The 5,151-nt window shown below is 43.4% G+C and overlaps 1 pseudogene; it reads left to right on the forward strand.

The window, feature by feature from the left end:
* The first annotated feature begins 888 nt into the window (after positions 1–888).
* Positions 889–1,817, forward strand: LOC136392229 (olfactory receptor 2A14-like; annotated as a pseudogene).
* Positions 1,818–5,151: the final 3,334 nt, after the last annotated feature.

The raw sequence follows: 5,151 nt of genomic DNA on the forward strand, positions 1-5,151 counted from the left end.
TATTTGTACAGCCGTCGTCTTTAGTTGTACCCACTGTTCGTGTTCCTCCATCTTCCCCTTTCACTGTTCACACTTGAAATGGCCGCAGAAATGTCATCACATTGAACGGAATTTAGGATGTGCATGTGCTCCCTGCATGGAGCTGGAGTCCTTCTTCACTCACGCCTACGTTCAGTGTCCAGTGGTGATGAGGAAGTAAACAACTCTCAACAGAAAACTACAAGCACTGCGCGTGGGAGACAGAAACCAGAGACGCTTCCAGGAAATGCTAGTCAGCTGTTGGAAGGATGGGCTTCCAGAGTTTAGAAGACATTACAAAATGGGAAGTTATGTAGAAGGGATTTCAAATCTGAAATAAGTGGGTAGAAAACCATGTGAGAAAGTCGGTGGGAAGTCAGCAACATATAAAGAACGGAGGAGCCTAATCACTTCATATCTTGGACCAAGAAGGCAAGCAAGCCTCGGAGATAAAATTACCTCCTACTGCGATGTTTGGTCAGGATCATGTCTCCTCTTCCTGTGTTAATAATCAGACTCATCCCTTGAAGGGAAGCCAGAATCCCTGCATTCTCCAAAATAACATATGTATACAAGTATGTGCATCCAATCAGGTGCAGTATATAATAATCTATCACATGACCTTATATTTTATTATCCATTATGGATACTCATGTATGCTATTATCCCATTGATACAAGGGGAATTCTTTTTCTGATTTATACGAGTATACATAATTTTTACAATATATCTAAAGAATAAATGCTAGCTAATCTATTCATTTCTAAATGCCTACACTGTCACATTTGGGAAATATGTTGTATCTTGATTGCCTTACAGCTGTGACCTTCTTGTCCTGGTCGTGGACCGGTCTCTCTCTGCTGCAGGAGCATGGAGGACAACCAGACATGGATCATTGAAGTCACCCTGCTGGGATTCCAGGTTGAGCCTACACTGGAGGGTTTCCTCATTGGGCTTTTATCTCTCTTCTATGCCCTCACCCTTCTGTGGAACGGAGTCATCCTGGGCCTTGTCTGCCTAGATAATAGACTACACACCCCCATGTACTTCTTCCTCGCCTACCTGGCCATCATTGACATGTGATATGCTTCCAACAATGTCCCCAAGATGCTGACAAACTTAGTGAAGCAGGATAGAGCCATCTCCTTTGTCCAGTGCATTATGCACTTACTTGTATCTGACCTTTGCTCACACTGAGTGTCTCATCTTGGTAGTAATGTCCTGTAATTGGTACGTGGCCATCTGCCACCCCCTCCGTTACTCTGTCATCATGAGCTGGAGAGCGTGCACTGTCCTGGCTGTCACTTCCTGGGTGTTTAGCTTCCTCTTGGCTCTGGTCCATGTGGTTCTCATCCTGAGGCTGCCCTTCTGTGGGCCTCATGAAATCAACCACTTCTTCTGCGAGCTCCTGTCTGTGCTCAGGCTGGCCTGTGCTGACACCAGGCTCAACCAGGTCGTCATCTTGGCTGCTTCTGTGTTTATCTTACTGGGGTCCCTGTGCCTGGTGCTGGTGTCCTACACCCGCATCCTCCTCGCCATCCTGAGGATCCAGTCTGAGGAGGGCCACAGGAAAGCCTTCTCCACCTGCTGCTTCCAACTATGAGTGGTCGGGCTCTACTTTTGCAGCATCATTGTCATGTACATGACCCCCAAGTCCCACCATCTTGAGGAGCAGCAGAAGATCCTGTCCCTGTTCTACAGCCTTTTCAACGCCATGCTGAACCCGCTGATCTACAGCCTCAGGAACAGAGGTCAAGGGCGCCCTGTGGTGAGCACTGTGCCAGGAGAGGTCACCTTGAGGGACATCAGAGAGCAACATGGGCATAAGGGCTTGCTCCCTGTGAAATATGGTAGGTAGCATATTTTGCCTCGTGTTATAGTATATGTCATATTACTTTGCCTAAAGTATGCCTAAATGACCTGAAACCACATAGATTTTTATAAATAAAATAAATGAATAATTTTATGACCGTGGGTAGGCAGAGATGCTCGGAGATCATCCAAAAAAACTTAGACATAAAATTTACAAACTTGATATTGGACCATTTAAAAATTAATCTTTCTGCTCATCAAAGTCACTATTAAGAAAAAAGAAATGTGAGCTACAGGACCAAGGGGAAGGTCTAGACCCCCGCAGCAAACACCCAGTGATGGGGGTGTAGAGAAGCAGGTTGGAGGTCTCTTAAGAGACAGGTCTTTACCGTGTGGACTGTTGGTGCGGGAGAAGTCCACAGCTGGGAATACTCTGATACTCAGAGCCTGGGCGTCTTGCACTTAATAATCTCATTTTATATCTATCTGGCCTCTTCTTCCTAGACTGTAAAGTGCTATAGCATAGTATTGCTATTGTTTATTTTCTTCTCTTGGTTCTCGTCAGTTTGAAAGAAAATGCACCCATTTCTGACCTTCATGCCATGGCACACACATTTCATCTCCGTTTCTGCCAATTCCCTGGCAGTAAAACATTCCCGACAAGTTGCTCTGCAATCTGATTAGAAAAATCTTTTGCGAAGTGATGTCAGAGAAATGGTGCCATGAGGGGCGCTCCCAATATCTCCCCCTGAAATTTCAACAAATTCAACAACTAAAGACAGAGAAACAATCTCAGAAGCATCTGAAATATACACACATCAGCCAAAGGTATGTTTGGGCGAAAAGGTGACTGAATATATATTCCACTCTGAAGGAAATAAGATGGAGAATGGAGTATTCCACTTTCCTCACTGATCTGAGGAAGGGCCACTTTCACTTGGGACTGAGAGAAACGGAGGATTTGGTGCGAGGGAAGAAGCTGGGCTAGGGCGGATGATTAAGCAGAAGAGAGAGCGTGCCCGCTTGGCTTGAGATCACAGACTTGGGGCTAGTGTGGGCAGTAGACTCCCACAGAGGTTGCCGGAGCAGAGCAGGTTGCCCATGGAGGATGGAGCGGCTTTGGGCTTTGTGCGCTCCCGGTCAGCAATTGTGGCCAGTGTATGAGTGGTTCCATCTGGTGCCTCTGGTGAGGGTGCATGTGTTTGTGGGCAGAGGGGATAGACCCAAGATCACCCATTTCTCTCAGTCCCAAGTGAAAGTGGCCCTTCCTCAGATCAGTGAGGAAAGCGGAATACTCCATTCTCCATCTTATTTCCTTCAGAGTGGAATATATATTCAGTCACCTTTTTGCCCAAACATACCTTTGGCTGATGTGTGTATATTTCAGTTGCTTCTGAGATTGTTTCTCTGTCTTTAGTTGTTGAACTAAAGTCATCTGCAGTGGACTTCTGCGTAGGCTGTAGCCAGTGTTTCTGTGTGGTCCCGGCTCCCTGACCAATAGTATGGGAAGTGCACAAGGGTCGGGATCCCTAGGCCTGGACCTGTCCAGGCGGGGTGCCTGTGCGAGCTGATACAGGTTACAAAGCACATTCCTGTGAGCAGACCTCTGATTGTACTGCAAAAGTCGTGGGGACTGGGCGTGCACATAGCTGCTGCAGGCACAAGGGAGAAAAGCCTGTGGAGATTAGACTCGCTGCATACTAAGGCATACTAGACATGCCTGGGGGTCCTTAGAAAGGCGCCTGATCAGCAATTGGCTCCCTGCCCTGCTTTTGCTGGCAGCTCTGCTTGGCACAGCCTAACCTAGAACTGTGCTTTGAGAGGTGCTGGAGGAAGGACTTGGCAACTCTTAGAGCCTGTTGCTCTGCAAGCAGTGGCTGGGGCAACTTCACAGCTAAGTCCCTAGACTGCTAGCACAGGAGGGAGAGATGTGGGGAGAGGCACCTGGAAAACTAAACGACTCTCCCATTGTCAGAGCCTGCAAACCCTAACAAGCCCCGCCTACCAATGGGACTGAGGTCCAGCCTATGTCATTGCCATAACAACACAATAGCAAATATCCAATCAAGAGCTTCACAGGGGCAAAAACCTGTAGTATAGTGCCACCTACTGAAAAGAAAAGGAAAAAAAAGAAGCAGCTACCTCTCAAAACCAGGAAAAAAATTACATTTTTTATAACGTTTTTTAATTTTTTTTCTTGTCTTTTTTTTCATTTTCACTTTGGTCATTTTATCTTCTTTCTGTTGTATTCTTTTCCTTTTGAACTTCATTATTCATAGGTATTACATGTTTCTTTCTTTTTTTCTTATGAGGGTTACATTTCAAAAACCTTATTTTTTTCTCATTTTCTTTTTCTCTCATTTGATTGTCAGTTATCAACAAATTATTTTATTCTGGATTTATATTTTTATTTGTGGTATTTTGTGTGCTTTTTTACTTCATTTTTTATCTCTGTCATTTTTCCCTCAGTTCTGGCTCCCTGTTCTATGTAGTTTTGTTCCACTTATCATAATAAATTTTATTTTTTTACTGTATTTTTTCAATTTTTATTTTAGTTTTAAAAATCATTTCTTATTAGTGTTATTAACAATACTACTCTCAAATGCCGTTAAGGAAAAGGAAATGAAATATCATGGATACAAAAGACAGAGATGTAGCTCAGATAGATGATGAAAAATCTCTAGAAAAAAACTAAAATTGCTTGGAAACCTTGGAGTTAAATGACAGAGAATTAAAAATTGAAGTCCTAAAAATACTCAGGGAAATACAAGAAAGCACGGAAAGGCAATTTAGAAAGCTCAAAAAACAATTCAATGAACAGAAAGAATATCTCACCAAGGAAACTATGAAAAGGAATCAAACAGAGGTGAAAAACTCAATACATGAACTGAAAAATGATGTAACAAGCTTCTGTAGCTAACAGAACAGGCCAGATAGAGGAGAGAATTAGTGACATAGAAGACAAGCAACTAGAGACACTACAGAGAGAAGAGGAGAGAGACTCACGAATCAAAAAACAAACAAAAAAAAAAAACAACCCAAAAACATGAGAAAGCCCTACAGGAATTGTCTGACTCCATCAGAAAGAGCAACATAAGAATAATGGGTATATCAGAAGGAGAAGAGAGAGAAAACAGAATGGAGAACATATTCAAACAAATAATAGATGAGAACTTCCCAAGCCTGTGGGAAGAATTAGAGCCTCAAATCCAAGAAGCAAACAGAACACCGAGTTACCTTCACCCAAACAGACCTATTCCAAGACACATCATAGTAAAATTATCACAAACCAATGACAAAGAAAAAATCTTCAAGGCAGCC

This window comes from Saccopteryx leptura, chromosome 2 (genome assembly GCF_036850995.1).
Source record: "Saccopteryx leptura isolate mSacLep1 chromosome 2, mSacLep1_pri_phased_curated, whole genome shotgun sequence".
NCBI lineage: Eukaryota > Metazoa > Chordata > Mammalia > Chiroptera > Emballonuridae > Saccopteryx > Saccopteryx leptura.